Source organism: Centropristis striata, chromosome 22 (assembly GCF_030273125.1).
Source record: "Centropristis striata isolate RG_2023a ecotype Rhode Island chromosome 22, C.striata_1.0, whole genome shotgun sequence".
Taxonomy (NCBI): Eukaryota; Metazoa; Chordata; class Actinopteri; order Perciformes; family Serranidae; genus Centropristis; species Centropristis striata.
In genome coordinates this window covers 27,696,600-27,717,389 of record NC_081538.1, presented here as the reverse complement: position 1 = coordinate 27,717,389, position 20,790 = coordinate 27,696,600, and the positions used below count along the sequence as shown (strand labels likewise).

The 20,790-nt window shown below is 37.3% G+C and overlaps 11 non-coding genes across 11 annotated transcripts; 6 read left to right on the top strand and 5 right to left on the bottom strand.

Annotated features, from left to right (window-relative positions):
- Positions 1-6,332: 6,332 nt before the first annotated feature.
- On the bottom strand, positions 6,333-6,443 carry trnal-caa (transfer RNA leucine (anticodon CAA)). Its single transcript has 2 exons — positions 6,406-6,443; positions 6,333-6,378 (listed from the first exon to the last, which is right to left on the bottom strand). It is a non-coding gene; the product is annotated as a tRNA-Leu (tRNA).
- Positions 6,444-6,745: 302 nt separating this feature from the next.
- trnal-caa (transfer RNA leucine (anticodon CAA)) lies at positions 6,746-6,856 on the bottom strand. The gene is made up of 2 exons: positions 6,819-6,856; positions 6,746-6,791 (listed from the first exon to the last, which is right to left on the bottom strand). It is a non-coding gene; the product is annotated as a tRNA-Leu (tRNA).
- Positions 6,857-7,405: 549 nt separating this feature from the next.
- trnal-caa (transfer RNA leucine (anticodon CAA)) lies at positions 7,406-7,511 on the bottom strand. The gene is made up of 2 exons: positions 7,474-7,511; positions 7,406-7,451 (listed from the first exon to the last, which is right to left on the bottom strand). It is a non-coding gene; the product is annotated as a tRNA-Leu (tRNA).
- A 521-nt stretch (positions 7,512-8,032) lies between these two features.
- Positions 8,033-8,142, bottom strand: trnal-caa (transfer RNA leucine (anticodon CAA)). The gene is made up of 2 exons: positions 8,105-8,142; positions 8,033-8,078 (listed from the first exon to the last, which is right to left on the bottom strand). It is a non-coding gene; the product is annotated as a tRNA-Leu (tRNA).
- A 237-nt stretch (positions 8,143-8,379) lies between these two features.
- Positions 8,380-8,489, bottom strand: trnal-caa (transfer RNA leucine (anticodon CAA)). Its single transcript has 2 exons — positions 8,452-8,489; positions 8,380-8,425 (listed from the first exon to the last, which is right to left on the bottom strand). It is a non-coding gene; the product is annotated as a tRNA-Leu (tRNA).
- A 2,750-nt stretch (positions 8,490-11,239) lies between these two features.
- trnal-caa (transfer RNA leucine (anticodon CAA)) lies at positions 11,240-11,350 on the top strand. The gene is made up of 2 exons: positions 11,240-11,277; positions 11,305-11,350. It is a non-coding gene; the product is annotated as a tRNA-Leu (tRNA).
- Positions 11,351-11,573: 223 nt separating this feature from the next.
- On the top strand, positions 11,574-11,684 carry trnal-caa (transfer RNA leucine (anticodon CAA)). The gene is made up of 2 exons: positions 11,574-11,611; positions 11,639-11,684. It is a non-coding gene; the product is annotated as a tRNA-Leu (tRNA).
- Positions 11,685-13,337: 1,653 nt separating this feature from the next.
- Positions 13,338-13,447, top strand: trnal-caa (transfer RNA leucine (anticodon CAA)). Its single transcript has 2 exons — positions 13,338-13,375; positions 13,402-13,447. It is a non-coding gene; the product is annotated as a tRNA-Leu (tRNA).
- An 831-nt stretch (positions 13,448-14,278) lies between these two features.
- Positions 14,279-14,389, top strand: trnal-caa (transfer RNA leucine (anticodon CAA)). The gene is made up of 2 exons: positions 14,279-14,316; positions 14,344-14,389. It is a non-coding gene; the product is annotated as a tRNA-Leu (tRNA).
- Positions 14,390-14,829: 440 nt separating this feature from the next.
- Positions 14,830-14,940, top strand: trnal-caa (transfer RNA leucine (anticodon CAA)). The gene is made up of 2 exons: positions 14,830-14,867; positions 14,895-14,940. It is a non-coding gene; the product is annotated as a tRNA-Leu (tRNA).
- Positions 14,941-15,404: 464 nt separating this feature from the next.
- trnal-caa (transfer RNA leucine (anticodon CAA)) lies at positions 15,405-15,515 on the top strand. Its single transcript has 2 exons — positions 15,405-15,442; positions 15,470-15,515. It is a non-coding gene; the product is annotated as a tRNA-Leu (tRNA).
- The last annotated feature ends 5,275 nt before the right edge of the window (positions 15,516-20,790 follow it).

The following is a 20,790-nucleotide window of genomic DNA, read 5'->3' as shown; positions in this document are numbered from 1 at the left end:
GCAATGTACTAAAGTAGAGACTTAAGTTGCTGTATTTAGTTACATTCCACCACCGAATACAGGAATGTAGGAATTTTAAAATACTGTAAGGTAAAGTAGATTAGAGACAGAAATGTTGACTACTGTTTTAAGACTTGAGTTACCATCGTGGATTTTTGGAGCCAGAAGTGACCATATTTGGACAAGAGGGAAGTGTCATTAGTAAAAGACATTATTAAGAGACCAAAGAGTTACAATCCACTTTCATGAAAGGAAAACACATGGTGAAAACGTTAAAGTTGTAAGACACAATCACGTACAGCACCAAGCATACCCTTCTTTTTCCTCTATTTTACTCTAAATGGGACCATAATTTACTAAATAAGCATCCTGCTGTAGTAAAGAAGACTTGAAACTAATGATTGAGACCATAAAGTCATTATTAGAATGTTTACTGAGGTAATAAATCAAGTGAGAAGTAGGATAATCTTCTTATAGACTTCTATGCAATCAGACTTTTTTGCAACCAGTGGAGTCGCCCCCTGCTGGCCATTAGAAATAATGCAAGTTTAAATCTTCACTGTTCATACAAAGGCTGTGCGCATGTCTTTTATACTGTTTGATCCATCGTTAATATAAAAAAATAATGATTATAGCATGCCTCATTGAATTTCTCAACTTCCTCTTGAAGCCTTTATGCATAATTTAAAAAAATGTTTAAATATTCCCATACTTCATTGGCTTTAACAGCAGAGGGCAACCAGATGTTGCATCACCGCCAACTGCTGCATTTAATCTCCACTCTCCACTTACTAAATTAAATAAAAAAATAAAAAATAACCACTTCCCACCCGTGTCCCACTCTGCTATAAATCTGTCTGAGAGAGTCTAAAAAGCTTCTACTAACTGCTACAAAACTCCCACAACACCCAAATATTTCCTTTGCATTCCAGCAATACAGTTACTAATAATTGTCACAAAAAAGGCAAAAAAAACCCAGCAAAATTCCTCCATTCTGACTGACATTTTCTCCTTAAATCATATCTTGTCTTTTGTCATTTCTTGGCTATAAATTGATTGATTATGAGTGCATTACATGAGACTTGTTTTCCTTTAAAATTTGCCCAAATGTACCTTGACAACAGTAAAATGCTGCTCACTTAAATGCATCAATAATAATAACCCAATAATATATTTGAAATATATAGAACACGAGAACATATATATATATATATATATATATATATATATATATATATATGTATATATATATATATATATATATATGCAGGACTTTTACTTGTAGTGGAGTAATTATTCAGTGTGGTATTAGTACTTTTACTAATGTAAACGATCTAAATACTTCTTCCACCACTGACTGTATTTAGAATGTTTAATTTAAAAGATAAATAATAATAACCTTGGAACGCAGCATGCTACCCAAACACATGAAATCTTAAGCTTACCAAGCCAATAAATTAAAAGTATTTCTTCTAGAAGAGTTTTTTTCTACTAAACCCAGTATACTTAGGTTACCTTACCAGCACTACTCTCCCCGATGGTTCTACACGTTTATCCCCCAGTGCATTCCCATCACCACCACTCTGCATCATGTTAAATTGTGAATTTAAAAGCATCATTAGCGGCACTACTCCTCCTCAGCAGTTGGCAGCGCTGTGAGAATAAATAGCGTGTTGAAGGCAGCAAATTAATCTTCCCCTTGCACTCTGGACGTGTTGTTAACAAGTCGCATATTGATGTAACTGAGATATTCTATTTGTTCCCTAATGGACTTGAGGAGCCGCTCAATTTGTTTCTTCCATAATTGCAGAGAAGATGAACCCCAGTTCTGTATGATGACTCTCCTCTGATCAATACTCGCTCTGCAGTCCTGCATCCTGTTGCAGCATAAATTGGCGTGTCAGCGAGTTTGTTGAAGCTTTAAGCAACCTTTTCCTCGACACTTCGTACCACTCTTTGTTGAAATTCCACAAGGTTATTCTTTAAATATATAAGTAATTAAATGCTTTCATATTAGAAGAAAAGGAGAGTTATTCTGCTAGTTTGAAGAGCGGTTAAATCTTCTATCAGGAGCTGGCACGCCGGATCATTGCCTCCCCCGTCCTTTCTACGAAAAACACTTTTTTCTCTGCCTCTTCAAAGCCTTCATTACAGAGACACGAGAGAAAAGGTTTTTACACAGAATGAATTGGAGTGAGGGGAGTGGGTGTTCTGCACAAAAACAGCTTCATTACACCGAGCGGGAGTGAATGAGGGTTTTTTTAAATAACATCCTAAATGCAATGTGGTTCATTGTTTCGTACCCGCTCTCTATTCAATTTACATCCCACTCTGATGTTATACTGTACCTGTCTGGTTTTTCATTTACTCTGTGCGTGTGTGACACGTAGCAGGGTGAGATCGATGGACTGTATATTGGTCTGATGATGTATGGGTGCAATATTTGGCTTTAAAGATCAGACAGGCGGTGATGGTGATGGAGGTTCTTCTTGTTTTTTATCTGCAGTCAAACCAGGCGTTCCTGCTTTAACAAGATGCTAAAAGACATTAATTACCATGAGGTGCTGTATAGGCCATAATTCATATCTTTCCTCTAGCATTTACAATTTTACCTCTCACATACACAAAAATACCTCTAGCATTCACAATTTTACCTCTAACATTAACAATTTTACCTCTCACATACACAAAAAATATGTCTAACATTGACAAAAAATACCTCTGACATTCACAAAAATACCTCTCACATACACAAAAAATACCCCTCACATACACAAAAAATACCTCTAACATACACAATTTTACCTCTCACATTCACAATTTTACCTCTCACATATACAAAAATACCTCTCACATTCACAATTTTACCTCTCACATTCACAATTATACCTCTCACATTAACAATTTTACCTCTCACTTACGCAAAAAATACCGCTTGCATATGAAAAAATACCTCTCACATTCACAAAAATACCTCTCACATACACAATTTTACCTCTCATATTCTCAATTTTACCTCTCACATACACAATTGACTGTTTGCAAAACTCCTCCCCCAAACGCTCCTCGTCCAATCGTAACTTTAGTGACCGTTACGAATAGAAGACAGTCCGACAAGCTTTGAGCTCTGAGCAACAAGGTGAAACGGTCTGACACCAGATACCCTCAGAGTTTAGAGGGAGGAGTCGTTTTTTTTCCTCTTTTCCAAAACGCAAAGATCAAGAGGGGTGTTGCAGGCTGTGGATTAAACAGTGTGGGAGAGCCCACTCCCAACCTAATATCACGAAGATCAACAGACACACATATGTGTGCTCCAAGGTAAGCTGCTAGCTAGCTAACATTAACTAACTAACAATTATCTAGCTGTTAGATGAGATAACCCAAACCAGATTTAACAGCTATGGTCCCAGTCAACTAGTATTCTTACCACTACAAGTGCAGAACTAGTCCAACAAACGTGTTAATGACACGTCTGTAAAATTAGCACACTAAGCCAGCTAGCAATGTTGCTAGGACCTTAACATAATACATGGCTGTACAGTGCTAATAGCTAGAGTCACTAAATCCCACATCGACCAGCTATTGGCTAACATTCTATCAAAATTTCACATTAACTATTAATATAAATGATCATGTTGTGTTTCAAATTAATGAAGTGGTGTGAAGCTAGAGTCTAAATTCTTATCTTCAAACCGTAACGTTATATAATTTTAACCATGTACGTTAGCCTACCTTGCGGAGGTATTACTCCAAAAACAGCGCAGGTCCGCTTCATGGCTGCTGACAGTCCTGGAAGCTTGCCGGGCATAGCAACAGTAACTAAGGGGTAGGAGCTTTTGCAAATGGTCAATTTTACCTCCCACATACACAATTTTAACCTCTCACATACTCAATTTTACCTCTCACATACACAAAAAAGAGGTATTTTTGTGTATGTGAGAGATACAATTGTGAATGTGAGAGGGAATATATGAATCATGGCCTGTACGGCCCCTCATAAATTACTTTGGCTTTCATGTAAAGCATTACACTGTGCACACTAATGCAAGTAGATTTAACTTGAATTTTTCTATTCAGAATATGTCTCATGTGAGAGTGAGTCTTTCTGACAGACATTAGTTGAGTACTTCATGCCACACAGGCACCTTCAAGTCCCTTTATGTCGCACTGTATCTTTATGTTTCCTGTGAGAGACGGCTGCACAAGTATGAAATAGTGATTTAATCGAGAGGGTCAGTGCTGCAGCTCTGGAATTACCGTCAGCCGTGGCTGACAGGTAGCATTTACGACCCTCAATCAAATGATTATTTTTCAGCTCATGTCGTCGTCTCACAACAAAAAAAGAAAAATATGTCAATAACAACACCTGCGGTGAGTCCGAGGCGATAAAATGTTTTCTGGCAACATTAATGGAAGGCGTGTGATTAATGTAATGCATCATTTAGTTGTCTGTAAACTAAAAGAGGAGGATGACGACCATAATTAACCTTTTACCTGATGCTTTTCTCCAGATATGCTCCATTTTTATTTAAATAAGATGCTGAAATCCTCCGATCGACAAAAGCAACTTGCAATAACCCAATCCTGGTCTCAGTTATCCTATATGATCTCTGTTTTAAAATGATTAACCTCACCATTGTTGTTGTATTAACATTATAATTGGTGTACACATGTGTGGGCACTTTTACATGTAATAGTGTATGTTTTTTCTGTTCTTTTAAAGCATACAGAGACTCTTAAATACTTAAATCAACTTCTAAGTTGTTTTCTTGTTTTCGTGTGAATGGTTAGCTTTCAAAAAATGATCTATTGAAGCTCCTGTGAATCCTGCAAGTTGATTTATTTTTTTCTTTGAACTTCAGAGAACTCAACCTACAGCCTTTGAGCATGTAATTGACCATGGATGAAGTCAATGAAACAGTCTAAATAGGTGAAATCCTTTTCTAAATTGTATTGTGTGTCTTGTCTTTTATGGGAAATTAACACATTTGTAATGAATGTTTTGATTTTGGTGATTCTGATACTTGATATGTGATTCTTTGTCTTTAACCCTCTGGAGTCTGGAGGACTAAAAGAGAAACAAAATGACAAAAAAAAAACACAAAATTACTGAAAAAATACACAAAATGATCAAAAAAGAAACAAATGAGAACACAAAATGACCAAAAAAATACACAGGAGAAGACACAAAATTACTTAAAAAGACAAAAATGACCAAAAAAATACACAAAAATACACAAAATGACTACAATAAAAACAAGAGTTGGATGACACACAATCACAAGATCACATTTATGTTGTTTTTTCTTTGTTTCTTTTTGGTTAAAAATATTGATCCAGTAAGTCAGAATTAAAAAATCAATTATTATTAGGTCATATAGGTGAGGTTGTGATGAAAAAAAAATACCAACATGGCATTTAAACATTTTAAGTGGTGTATACAGGCAGGATGAAAAGGATTAAAAAATGGACAAAATAGCCCAAGACTCCATAGAGTTAAGTTTGGAAACTGTCAGACGACATGATAAAAACTTTAATAAATGACCAGTTGACATCGTCATGACTTTAGCAACTGTTGTTTCTTTGTTTAATTGATAGAATATAAGTAAGACACTTTAAGAACAGAAAGAATGTATTATTTTCAGCAGAAAACTATGGAAACTCTCATTATCCTTCTCTAGAACTTCTCTAACACTCTCCAAGGTGAATATAAAACTTAATATATATTTGTGTGTATCTGATGTGGGCCAGTGGCATGGTAGAGAAGCTTATGAATTTATACATAACTTATCTTATTTCTAGACAATAATAAAGACACGACAGGCGCAATGTTAAAAAACAAAAAAAAACTGTCTTCTGGGACTTTGGGAATCCCATTTCAGATGTTACATTTACATTATTCTAATTTAAGTGTAAAAAAACGTTTTTAAGGTTAAAATCAGCAGCATAGGACAAAAAAATGCCATACATTTGATTACAATGTTTTATGGACACAGTGAAATGAACAGAAAACCAGGAAAAAGGTGATAAAAGTGTACATTTGAATTATCATCAAACTAAGGAGAGGGAAAGCTGTGATAAGATATGTGTCAGGAGTGGGATTTGAACCCACGCCTCCATTTGGAGACCAGAAGTCCCTTTGACCAGGAAGGATTTAACCCTTGAGTCTGGCTCGACTACTCGGCCATCCTGACAACTGTACGGATGGGTTTTGGATTGATGACTAAAAATTTCATCACATTTCTGTGTCATATCTCTTGGAAAAATAAAAATATGTTGTGGAAAACTATGGTTTAAGAGGTTAATGTTGTAGCTCAATGTGGCATATATTCTGTCAGGAGTGGGATTTGAACCCACGCCTCCATTTGGAGACCAGAAGCCCCTTTGACCAGGAAGGAGTCAATCCTTGAGTCTGGCGCCTTAGACCACTCGGCCATCCTGACATTTCCTGTATATCTCCTCCTGTATATTTCTCCTCGAAATAGCCCAAAACACACAAACTAATAAACTAAATAAACACATTTAATCAAAAATATTCTTGTTTCCATTTTACTTAGATTTTTACTTCCGTTAGAGGCGGAAATATCTTAAATTGCTGTTAGATGGATAACCATTAGCTTGTGGGTCATACTAGCTGTCTAATAGACTAATATCATGGGAGGAGGTTTGTGTTTGGATATGACTTACCAAATGAATGAAGGATGAGGGTAAATAGTAGGTTACCTTCAGTAGGGGGTAAAACCAGTGTCAGGAGTGGGATTTGAACCCACGCCTCCATTTGGAGACCAGAAGACCCTTATGTGAGGAAGGAATTAACCCTTGAGTCTGGCGCCTTAGACCGCTCGGCCATCCTGACAACTGAAGGCTTTCAACAACCAAAGTCAGTCTAAAAGCAGCATTTTAATGACTTCAGCATGTTTCTTTCACAATCATCTACACTAGGTAATGCACTAAAACATCACATTTAATCAAGACATTCATTTTTCCACTTTACTTTTAGACAGACTGAAATATTTGGATTGATTTGGCTTGATTCTTACAGCTGTGCAATTCTCTCTTTGACAACTGTTTCCAGAAAGTACAAAATTTGAGGGTTTTGGTCCCATTGTAACCTCTTAAACCACAGGATGATGGGAATCTGGTAATCCTGTGGCTTTTTCCTCTTTTCCAATTTATGTCAGATGAAAGGTGAGACTTTTTGTCAAGAGTGGGATGTGTGAGTTCAACCACACCTCCTCTTGGAGACCAGAAATCTCTTTGTTAGGAAGGGTTTATCTCTTGAGTCTGACACTTTAAACCACTCGGCCATCCTGACACCTTCTGAGCTGAAGGCTTAAATGCGACTAAAATAGATAACAAGTGTGTTACCTTGAAGATAATGCAGGAACAGTGTGGTAAAAAGAGTTGTCAGTAGTGGGATTTGAACCCACGCCTCCATTTGGAGACCAGAAGTCCCTGGGTTGGGAGATAACTCTTGAGTCTGGCCCCTTAGACCACTCGGCCATCCTGACAAGTTTAGAAGTGAAGAGAACCATAGTGAGTCTGGAACCAACATTTTGGATTGGTGATCAAAGACTTCAGCATGTTTCTTTCATGATTGTTTATCTGGGAATATTCATGTTTGCATTTTACTGCGGTACACAGTGAAATATCTAAAATTGCTGTTCAAGGTCCAAGTAGTTGTCTAGTGGAGCAATATCATGATAGGAGGTTTGTGTTTGTATGTCTTCTACAAAACACAAAATAATTAAGGGGAAAATGTGATTTAAGAGTCTAAAAGTGATGTTACCTTTGAGCTGAAGGTGGTAAATTCTCTGTCAGGAGTGGGATTTGAACAAAAACCTCCATTTAGAGACCAGAAGCCCCTCTGATCAGGAAGGAGTCAATCCTTGAGTCTGGCGCCCACTTAAGCATCCTGACAACTTCTTAGCTCATGGTAACCACTTAGTCTAGAACCAACATTTTGGATTAAATGGGACTAAAAGAGATAACAACTTTGAAGATAATGGGGGAACAGTGTGGTAAAAACATATGTCAGGAGTGGGATTTGAACCCACGCCTCCATTTGGAGACCAGAAGACCATTGGTTGGGAAGGAGTCAAACCTTGCGTGTGGTGCCTTAGACCACTCGGCCATCCTGACATGCCTAAAGGTTATGTTTCTCTTCGCAAAGTATTACACAAAAAACACATTTAACCAAAATATTCATGTTTCAATTTTACTTTGGTACAGACTGAAGTATCTTAAATTGCTGTTTGACAGATAACCTTTAGCTTGTGGGTTGTAGTAGTTGTCTAGCGGATATTGGCAAAACAAAAAAGAATGAAGGGAAAACTGGTTTAAAAGGTTAAAATGGATCTTAATCCTGTAGTAAAAAGCTGTCAGGAGTGGGATTTGAACCCACGCCTCCATTTGGAGACCAGAAGTCCCTTAGACAGGAAGGAGTTAACGCTTGAGTCTGGCGCCTTAGACCACTCGGCCATCCTGACAGTCAAAAAGGATCTGATAGTGATGAGTCTGGACTATACAACTAACTAGTTTCCATTTTCAAAATCCCGGGAAAACAGCTGGAATTGACCTTTTATACCAATAAAGTAAATATCTGAGACTCTAACAGAAAGCAGACCCCTGTAACAGACATGATGCCAAGTCATTCCAAAAGTGCCATAAGCCGTGTTTCCACTAGGAGGGAAAAGTCGCCACCGGGAAAGCCTCAGGCCACACCCTCTCAAAAGTCCGCTCACTCTGCGTGTCTCCATTACAAGTTAGCCCCCAGAGGGATTTACGAGACTCCGGAGGTGACGTATGGTTTTCGCTGTCGCTAGCTGTGCACAACATCAGCAGCTGATCATAAACAAACCAGCATGGCTAATTATGCACAGCGTCTCCACTGATCATAAACATCGTGATAGTGATCATGAATTAACCGGCTTCGCTAACTGTGCACAGAGTGTCCGGTGCTTGTTGTAAACAAACAGAGATCGCTAAGTGAACACCTCCTGCAGCAGCAGCACATACACACTGCACTGCTACAGAGCTAACTCTAGCTAACTGCTGCTAACGGCGGCTAAGAAGAGCCTCCGACCCCCGTGGCTCGTTAAGAAGAGTAAGAAGAAGTCTCCAATAAAACCAGAAAAAGCCGCTGGATTTGTCTCCAGTCGATTGCTTGAAAAATAGTAGCTAAGGGGGTCTGAAAAGTCGCTAAATATAGCAACAAAGTCGCTAAGTTGGGAACACTGCTTCGCCGGCTTTTACAAATGGTGTGTGTTGTTGTTGTGTGGAGTACTACGTCACATCCTGCTTAGCTTTCTATCCAATCAGTAACCAGGCTTTTTACAGCTCTTCGACAGGGATGGAAAAAGTTCTGACAAAAGTCCACTTCAGACGGCTCGTATTCAAATTAGGGGCGTTTCAGCGAGTGAGACCCGCCTCATTCTGGGTATTGGGCGGTAGAGGAAACAGCCCTATAGTGCAAATTGCACTGTTGTAAACCTGCAGCTTTTGAGGAGAGAAACATTAGCAAAGTGGTGTTTATGTCTGATTCCCAGCTTTCCTTGGATTTATTTTGATATATTTGGCTTTGGGCATTTTTGCATTAAAAGTGTGTACACTCTGGTTATGAATTTTTATGGCCCCAGTGGTTCCACAATAAATACATTTGGCAAGGACATTCGATCACCAAGGGTATGCTCTGAGGAAAGTCCTTGGTTGGAGATGTGGGATTTTGCTTATTGGAAAGTTGGTAGGAATATTTTAGATGCAGAAAACATGAGAATCCCCTCTGATTAGCAGCTTTTATGCATTTTAATATGTTGTTATCAAACAACATTGAGAAAAGATTGTTTTGCCACAGGGGTGTTTTAGGTGACAAGTTTGTTTACCAAAGAATTTATGCATTTCAAACTAAATGTACTGTAAAGGGTTCTTTAGTTTACTGAGATGCTTTTGATAGTCTTGTAGTTCAAGTTATTTTCTTCCTCTCCAGGTGTTTGGCTTCTTTAAAGCTTCAACCTTCATAAACCTTCAGTGGAATCTTAAAATGAAGTTATAGTGCTGATCGTACTGCAGTATTTATAGTGTTTTTTTGGAAATGTCCCCATTAAAATGCAGCGTCAGTCTGACTGTCAGTCCGTAATGTAAACACTTCATTTATATTATGAAAATTTCCATCGGTTGAGAAACACAGCTGATGTTTATTGCACAGCTGAAATGGAGGATAAATGGAGGTTTATATTGGTGGCTTTGACAGAGCAGAATATTATGTGTAAATTTGAGTGTGTGTGTGTGTGTGTGTGTGTGTGTGTGTGTGTGTATGTGTGTGTGTCTGTGTGTGTCTGTGTCTATACAGCCTTGCTCTTCACTGTCCTTCAACAATTCAACAATCTCATTTACATACTCATAAATCATTCACGTCTGACATCTCTCTCTCTCTCTCTCTCTCTCTGTCTCTCTCTCTCTCTCTCTCACACACACACACACACACACACACACACCTGTGGGCATTGTAATAATGAGGTGTTTGAATACCTCTCAGCTCAAACAAAAATAGCTCACATTCCCACGGACGGATGGATGGGTTCATTGGTAGAGGACTAGATGGATGATGGAAGAATTTATCTTTAGAGGAATGGATGGATGGATGGATGAATGGATGGATGGATGGATGGATGTACGAACGGATGGGCGGATGGATGAATTTATCAATAGAGAAATGGATGGATGGATGGATGTTTGGATGGATGGATGGATGGATGGATGGATGGATGGATTTATCAAAAGAGAAATGGATGGATGGATGGATGGATGGATGGATGGATTTATCAAAAGAGAAATGGATGGATGGATGGATGGATTTATCAAAAGAGAAATGGATGGATGGATGGATGGATGGATGGATTTATCAAAAGAGAAATGGATGGATGGATGGATGGATGGATTTATCAAAAGAGAAATGGATGGATGGATGGATGTACGAATGGATGGGCGGATGGATGAATTTATCAATAGAGAAATGGATGGATGGATGGATGTTTGGATGGATGGATGGATGGATGGATGGATGGATGGATGGATGGATGGATGGATTTATCAAAAGAGAAATGGATGGATGGATGGATGGATGGATTTATCAAAAGAGAAATGGATGGATGGATGGATGGATGGATTTATCAAAAGAGAAATGGATGGATGGATGGATGGATGGATGAATTTATCAATGGGAATGGATGCCTTGAAGCATGTCAGGATGGCCGAGTGGTCTAAGGCGCCAGACTCAAGAGTTAACTCCTTCCTGAACAAAGGGATTTCTGGTCTCCAAATGGAGGCGTGGGTTCAAATCCCACTCCTGACAGAATTTTTAACCCAGCTTTCATCTACCTTGAGTTGGAAAAGGTTGCTCTTAGACAGCTACTACGGCCCACAAGCTAACGGTTATCCATCTAACAGCAATTTTAGATATTTCAGTCTGTATCAGAGTAAAATGGAAACAAGAATACTTTGATTAAATGTGTTTATTTAGTTTATTAGTTTGTGTGTTTTGAGCTATTTCAAGATGAACAGTCACAACAACAAGTGTCAGGATGGCCGAGTGGTCTAAGGCGCCAGACTCAAGGATTGACTCCTTCCTCATGAAAGGGACTTCTGGTCTCCAAATGGAGGCGTGGGTTCAAATCCCACTTCTGACAAAATATATGCCTTCTTGAGCTTTAAAGGAAACACAAGTTAAACTCTTGAACAAGAGTTTTGCACATTTCTTTTTTGTTTGACACAGAAATGTGATGAAATATTTTGTCATCAATCCAAGCACATGTAAAGTTGTCAGGATGGCCGAGGGGTCTAAGGCGCCAGACTCAAGGGAAAAGTTCTTCCTAAGTTCAAATCCCACTCCTGACAATCATTTACCATGTTTTTATCACCAATTTCTTTCTTTAAACTGTCTACATATCATTTCATAAAGTTGGGATTTATAGTCTCATGCAGAAATAGCCCACATCCCCATAGATGGATGGATTAAATGACAGAGGAATGGATGGAAATACATGTGTATGTTTGGGTGGATGGAAATATTATTTTTTACTCTCCTAAAGACCCTATCATATACGCTTTTGTACAGAATGATGGTTAAATACTCTAGGGGAAACTCATAACTAAGGGATTTCTGCTCTCCAAATGGAGGCATTTTTATTTTATTTTATTTTAATTTAATTTTTAAGAGGATTGACAAACTGTTTGCATTATGGGACATTGTCCTTTCCACTGTGTTTTCTGTAGAAGATATTAAATGAAATATGTAAGATACAGCAGCACTGCATGGAATGGAATAATCCAAATGTTATTCACACCATTTTTAACAAAATTCTCTTTGACATAAAGTATGTGGGGTTGTTGGAAACTTTGGGGTGCCTACTAGAATTTAAAATAAAGGTCTGTGAATAATGTCTTCCTGCATAAAATACATTTGTTATAATGCAGTGGCCGTAGTGTCCATGCTGCTGAGGTCAGGCATACTTTATTTTTTACATTTTTTCCTGCAATACATTCCAAACACAGTCAAAATGAACATATACTTTGGATTTTTCGAGACACAGGGGTTCTTATGGTTGATTTGAAATGTTTCAAAACACAAAAGAGAAGATGCTTTATCTGTGATTTAGAGTGAAATTGGTTCTGTATTGTTATTTTCCATGCAAAGATAGTGGAAGTGAGAAAGGTTAGAGTGAGAGACGAGCAGTAAGCTCGTCCATGGATGAATGACCACACCTACTGGTATGCGTAAAGGTCACCAGACACACGGGGTCAAGGGTCATGGGTCAACATCAGGCTTTGAGTGAGTGCAGATGGGCTTTTAAGGCTGCATGTGGGATGGAGGGAGACAAAAAGAAAAAACAACCGAACAAGACAGCAAACTTCAAACAAAATAGATTTAGATGTGTGGTGTTCGGGACAACATTTCACTCCAGTTTTCCCTCTTTAAAAAAGTATGCATGCCCTTGATTTTAGACTTGAGTTAGTCCATGAGTAGAGACAATCATGCGTGAGTTCTAAAATACAAAAGTGGGAAAAGTTGTCAGTCAACTTAAATGCTGGATAATCAAGCACCACTGAATCCAAATATTTCAGTCCATCATAAAGTAAAGTGAAAATATGAATATTTTTGATAAAATGGGATTTACCATCTTCAGCTTGAAGGTAACCCACGATTCACCTTTTAACCACAATTTTCCCCATATTCTTTTTAGTTTTCCCAAGTGACATGGCACAGAAATGCGATGAAATCTTTGGTTATGAAACCAAAATTGTAGTTCTAGACTGACGATGTTTATCTTAAGCATGTACTTGTCAGGATGGCCGAGTGGTCTAAGGCGCCAGACTCAAGGTTTGACTCCTTCCTGACAAAGGGATTTCGGGTCTCCAAAAGGAGGCGTGGGTTCAAATCCCACTCCTGACAAAATGTTTACCTCGGCTTTCATCTACCTTGAGTTGGAAAAGGTAAAAAACTATGGATATAAAGGGAAAGGACAGAGGATCACCACAATCTTTAAAGTTCATCCTGTGGTTTAAGAGGTTCAATGGGACCAAAACCCTCACACTCTTTACTGTATGGAAAAAGTAGTCAAAGAGAGAATCACACAGCTGTAAGAATCAAGCACCACTGCATCCAAATATTTCAGTCCGTCATAAAGTAAGCTGAAAATATGAATATTTTTGATAAAATGGGATTTTCCATCTTCAGCTTGAAGGTAACTCACTTTTCGACTTTTAAACCACAATTTCCCCCTTATTCTTTTTAGTTTTCCCAAGTGACATGGCACAGAAATGTGATGAAATCTTTGGTTATCAAACCGAAATTGTAATTCTAGACCACTACTATAACAGTTGTAAGGATGGCCGAGTGGTCTAAGGTGTCAGACGTTTGTACTCAATTTTAAGACAATCTTACCAGTAAATATTAAAATATTTCACAGAATAAGTGAATATTTGACCTGCTGGTGGCTCTGCAGAAAAACTCAAGGAATCATCACAAGCTTTAGGACTAATCTTCTTGGAACCATGAATGTTTGGAGTCACTGTTGAGATATTTCACAGAATAGGTGAAAACTTTTAACAGATGGTGGTTCTAAAGAAAAACTCAGAGAATCACCAAAATCATCAGGATTTGTCTTCTTGGTATCATAAATGTTTCTACCAAATGTTGCGCCAATCCATCCAGTAACTGTTGAGATATTTCACAGAACACTTGTAGTTCTAGACTGACGATGTTTATCTTCAGCATGTACTTGTCAGGATGGCCGAGTGGTCTAAGGCGCCAGACTCAAGAGTTGATTCCTTCCTGAATAAAGGGATTTCTGGTCTCCAAATGGAGGCGTGGGTTCAAATCCCACTCCTGACAAAATGTTTAACTCAGCTTTCATCTACCTTGAGTTGGAAAAGGTAAAAAACTATGGATATAAAGGGAAAGGACAGAGGATCACCACAATCTTTACAGTTCATCCTGTGGTTTAAGAGGTTCAATGGGACCAAAACCCTCAGACTCTTGACTGTATGGAATCTGTAGTCAAAGAGAGAATCACACATCTGTAAGAATCAAGCACCACTGCATCCAAATATTTCAGTCCGTCATAAAGTAAAGTGAAAATATGAATATTTTTGATAAAATGGGATTTACCATCTTCAGCTTGAAGGTAACTCACTTTTCAACTTTTAAACCATAATTTCCCCCTTATTCTTTTTAGTTTTCCCAAGTGACATGGCACAGAAATGTGATGAAATATTTGGTTATCAAACCAAAATTGTAATTCTAGGCCAACTATGGTTACAACAGCAACAGATGTCAGGATGGCCGAGTGGTCTAAGGCGCCAGACTCAAGAGTTGATAGCTTCCTGATCAAAGGGACTTCTGGTCTCACAATGGAGGCATGGGTTCAAATCCCACTCTTGACAAAACATTTTTACCACACTGTTCCCCCTTTGCGACTGTGGCTCACTTGGTAGATCGTTCATCCAGTAACCGGAAGGTTGGTGGTTCGATCCCTGACCATGGTCAGGCTACATGTCGAAGTATCCTTGAGCAAGATACTGAACCGCAAATTGCTCCCAAAGCTGCGTTCATCGGTGTGTGAATGAATTCCGAATGGTGGCAGGTGGCACCAGTGTGCCCTGGTAGCCTCGCCCACCAGTATGAATGTGTGTGTGAATGGGTGAATGAACGTAGTGTAAAGTGCTTTGGATGAAAGTACTATATAAGTGTACCTCATTTACCATTTACCTTTATCTGCAATGTAACACACTTTTAGTCCCATTTAGGCTACTATAGCATTTTAACCTCTTAAACCACATGTGATGAAATCATGTTATCAATCCAAAATTGTGATTCCTGAGCAACTATGGTTACTTCAGCAACAGGTGTCAGGATGGCCGAGTGGTCTAAGGCGCCAGACTCAAGGGTTCATTCCTTCCTGATCAATGGGATTTCTGGTCTCCAAATGGAGGCGTGGGTTCAAATCCCACTCCTGACAATTGTTTAATCACTATGTTCACCTCCTTTATTGACAGAGCTGCAGCTCAATGGCCAAAATTTGTTCTCTCCTTTTACCTTTTGCATATTGTATTTGCAGAAAGCTCAGTCTTTCTCCAACCAAAGCTGCCATGTGCAGATATTGTAGAAAGCCTTTTTACAATTTTGCAGGATCTCCAAATGTTGTCGTTCCTGCCTGGTGATGATGGTGAGTGAGCCTGAACATGGCCACAGACGGCAAACAAGCTTTGCTTAAGTCCACAGGACATGACATGGGCTGCAGTGTGTGTGTGTGTGTGTGTGTGTGTGTGTGTGTGTGTGTCCCTATGTGACGACCAAATAATGTGTATTGACAAGCTTCAGTATCTGAAACACTTCAAAGAGTGTGTACGTGAGCGTGTGTGGCAGTATTTGCATGTGTTTTGTTTGAGGGGACAGTGTAAATACAAGCACACACACACGCACGCACACAGTTCCTTGTTCTTCTATCTTTGTGAGGACCCTTCACTGACAGCATGTATTTCCTCGCCGCTTATCCTAAAAAAACCCCCCCCACACTCACACACACACACATACACACATACACACACACACAATCAGAGTGTGAGTGTGTGTCAGTCTGATAAACTCATTAAGTGATTAAATCACCGACTGACAAACTGTCTATCTGTTCATCTGACTGAGTAATTATCTGTTTGTGTGTGTGTGTGTTTGTGTGTGTGTGATTTACATTGAAGCATGTGTGGCCTTCATTCACAACTACACCTCCCATGATTCTTAGCAATGGCCGCACTTCAAAATCTCACCAAAGTTCCTTTCTTTTCTATATTCTGCTACTTTATACTTTAAAAAACATTACATGTATCAGTTACTTTGCAGAATCAGATTAATAGTGCAAAATGGAACCAACAAGTAAGTGATGTATACAATACAATAAATCTTTATTATCCACCATGGTGGAAATTTGCCTTCGGCTCACCGTAAAGATACAGAATTTCATTAAAAACATACGTATAAGTTATAAGTTAAGACAGAGCTTCATGTCTTCATGTCAGCATCAGCTGCAACAGTAATGCATCAATAGTTTAAGGCCAATAAAAGACTAGATGTGCATGAAGATGATGAATTATCTGCAGCTGTATTCATTTAACAAACAAAATGATCTGTATCCATATAGAAGACTGTAAACTGATGTGATTTATCATCGTGCAAAATCAGGCAAAAACTGTATTTTCTAGGTTTTTGCCCTTAAGGCATCAATTTGGTTTAATCAGGGCATATAATTACTTATAAAGCATTTTTCCACATCCTCATGGATACTTTTCATAGAGGAACAGAATGTCAGTGATAGTTTCTCCTCAGAATAACAACAAGCAACTTCAAATCGAATCTTCAAATTTGTCACATTATTTGTGCTTTCCCAAATAACATATTTGGATTTGGTAACATCCCAACAATAAACACTCTGGTGAAATGGGCCACTCTGCAACATGAGCACTTGAGTAACCAGCAGGAACAACGAGCAGTAAACAGAGGCTCCGGCTCCAAGAAAATGGATGATATGTCCAAGTTTTTATACACATTTACCCTTTTTTTAGGCTTATTTGCATAGACAGATTTTGAGTCTCCAACACAAATTTTAAGTATGAATAAATGCAGATTTTTTTGCAATAAGAGTGCCATTTTTTTCTGTAGTTTGAGACAATACAAATGACACTATCAGTGTTCATTTACTTGAGTAAAAGTATTAATATCACAGTGCAAATACACTCATTAAATTCAATTAATTCGACATGAAAATTAAGTAAAGTATAAAGTGTTAAATACAGAAACAAAAGTAAAAGTACTCCTTCTGCAGAGTAATATATATTATGTTATTGGATCATAATGCATTCATGTATTCATCACTTTAATGTTTCATCTTCTAAAAATTCAGTTAATTTAAATCACTAAATATACTAATGGGTAGTGTTACCCATATAATTACCCGTGTAATATTATTATATCATAATTTATTTTTTGATGATATTTTTTATTTATTATCGTTATCATCATCATCATCGTCATTATTATTATTATTATTATTATTGTTATTATTATTATTATTATTATTATTATTATCATTATTATTATCATTATTATTATTATTATTATCATTATATTATTATCATTGTTATTATTATTATCATTATTATTATTATTATTTTCATTATCATTATTATATTTATATTTTTTTATTATCCACCTGAAAAGTAACTAAAGCTGTTTCAATAAATGTATAATGAAGTAAAATAGTACAATATTTCCCTATAAAATATTGAGAGAGAAAAAAAACAGTACTTAAATAAAAGTATGTTGAGTAAAAGTTACTCTCAACCACTGCTCATTAGTGAGCTCTTTCACAATAAAATGCAACATTTTTATGCAATAGTTCAGATTTATTTAATATTTATATACTTCTTCTTGCTTTATAGTCAGGCGGCTGAGCTAAATATAGGGGACACAGACAAAAGAACCACACACATGTTCTCTTTCACAATAGGTTTCAATTTTTGTTAGGAGCCACTTCATCAAGATTGCGGATCGGAGATGGCAGCCATATAAAGTCTATGAGAACCAATATATCTTCCAAGCCACTTAGAAAGTCAATCTTGGTGTCAAAATATACATTTTCTGGGTCAAAAAAGAATTTAAAGCTTTTCAGAATATAACTAGATGATTATTTGATCAAATAGATATGTTCATTTTTCACCCAGACTGGTAGGAAACTTGCTTCAAGTGCTGCAGCAGGAATCCTGAGTTGAAAGTGTTTGGAATCTCATGTACACTGCTGAAACAAATCAAGGGAAAGCTTTCATCTCATGTCAGATCTTGTATGTACATTTTTCCCAACAGAAAATGTATATTTTGACACCAAGATTGACCTTCTAAGTGGCTTGGAAGATATATTGGTTCTCATAGACTTTATATGGCTGCCATCTCCGATCCACAATCTTGATGAAGTGGCTCCTACCAAAAATAGAAACATATGGTGATAGAGAGCATGTGGAAAAATTGTGGTGCTTTTTTCTGGCCTGTCCCCTTTATACTATAAGTTGTTAATACTTTTATATTTCTTCTGGTTACGATTTATTATTATTTTCGCTGCTTTAAAACTGAAAATGTCCTCATTGTGGGACTTATAAAGGAGCATCCTATCTCATCTTATGTTAAATATTTGCCTTGAGTCTTCTGTCACAATTCCCCATTTTTTTGGAGTTAACCCTTTATCAGGCGAAGAACTATATTTGGTAACTTCAGTGGATATCAAAATGGGGTCGAGAAAAAAGTTGCAAATTTACTAGATTAAAGTGACAAATCCACAAGAAAAAAAGTTGCAGATTTACGAGATTTAAAGTGGCAAATCTACAAGAAAAAAAATCGCAGATTTAAGAGATTTAAAGTGGCAAATCTGCAAAAAGTTGCTTTTTCCCCCCACTTTAATCTAGTAAATTTGCAACTTTTTTCCACGCAGATTTGCCACTTTTAATCTCTTAAATCTCCAACTTTTTTTCTTGTAGATTTGCCACTTTAATCTAGTAAATTTGCAACTTTTTTCTCAAAATATTTTTATTTTGGATATCCGCTGAAGTTACCAAATACGGTTCTTCGCCTGATAAAGGGTTAAATAAACTCCCATAAAAGACTAAAACACTGTGATGTTCCTCTCCTCCTGTGTGTTTAGCTCTCTGCCTGAGGCCCCATTGGTTCCTATACGGAAGATGTAAATCTATAAAAAACATCATAAAAACATCACCAGCCTTGCCTTTAACTCTGCTCATTCCCCGCTCGTGACCTTTGACCTCCCGGCACCCGGCTGCCTCTAAAACACAGCCGCCGCGTCCATTCACACTCAGATCTCGCTCCATAAATCACTTTAAGTTGTTCCACTGCTCTGATGCCTACTGTAACATTCAGGAGACTTATGAAACAAAAGGTTAGGCCCCCGAACGGCCCAGTGTCAAGGATTACTGCTCAGACAAATTCTCCAACAACAAAGCGTCCATTGTGCCGCTCCAAGCCCTCGAATTAGCAGCAGGGGCGACTGCACGCTTAACTGGGCCTGACAGCAGGAACACTCTCCCAGACCGCTCGCAAGATTTACTGCCGCTTCAAACGTCCACAAGAATAAAATCACACAGGAAATGTACAGATTAACCCTCAGGAGCCCACAAATGTACTTCTTCATGATGTTACAATGTAAAAACGAAGTGACGTCGAGCCCTGCCGTTAACTTCCATATAAAGTTCTGGCTTGAAGCTCCATGACAGTTTTTGTTTGATGATGATAGACCAAGTAAAACCAGAGATAAGGTCAAATATATTCAGTATAAAAAATATGACGATATTTTGTGGCCCCCACCTTGATATGAAAGTTTAATGTGAGTTTTATATGAATGGCACTTTACCATGTTGTGTGTGGAAGGTCCCTTTAATTACTTTTTCTGGTAATTTTTTGTCTTTTTTAAAAATAATTTTGTCTTTTTAAATAATTTTGCCTTTAAAAAAAATAATTTTGCTTTTTAATAATTTTGTGTCTTTTTGGTAATTCTGTCTTTTTTTGGTAATTTTGTGTCTTTTTTGGTAATTTTGTGTCTTTTTTGGTAATTTTGTGTCGTTTTTTGATAATCTTGTGTCTTATTTAAATAATTTTGTCTTTTTTAATAATTCGGTGTATTTTTTAATAATTTTGTGTCTTTTTTTAATAATTTTGCATCTTTTTAATAATTTTGCGTCTTTTTTTGGTAATTTTGTGTCTTTTTTTTGGTAATTTTGTGTCTTTTGTAAATAATGTTGTGTCTGTTTTGGTCATTTTGTGTTGTTGATTTTAAATTCAAATAAAAATTAAAAATAAAATAAAAACTATGATACCAACATGGCATCGTTAACATTTATAATTGCTGAATGAAAAATATTTTAAAAAATTGTCAAAACAGCCCAAAACTCAAAGGGTAAAATACAAAAACATCAATGAAATCCAATTGATTTCTCCTGGGAGTCTAAATAGATTATTATAGATGTGAATTAAACTGTACATAATCTATTTAAAAGGAGGTTTTAATCTAAAAGTTGGATTAGAAGCAGCACGAGCAACATCTGTCAGAGGAAAAGCAACAGTTTTCTGTTTTTAAGGTTGATTTTTCACATTTAATGTTTTGTTTTTACGATCATGACTTTCTCCTTAAAAATATGAGCTCTATAACCTTTAATTCTCCTTTGTTTTTAAAGTGATTGTTG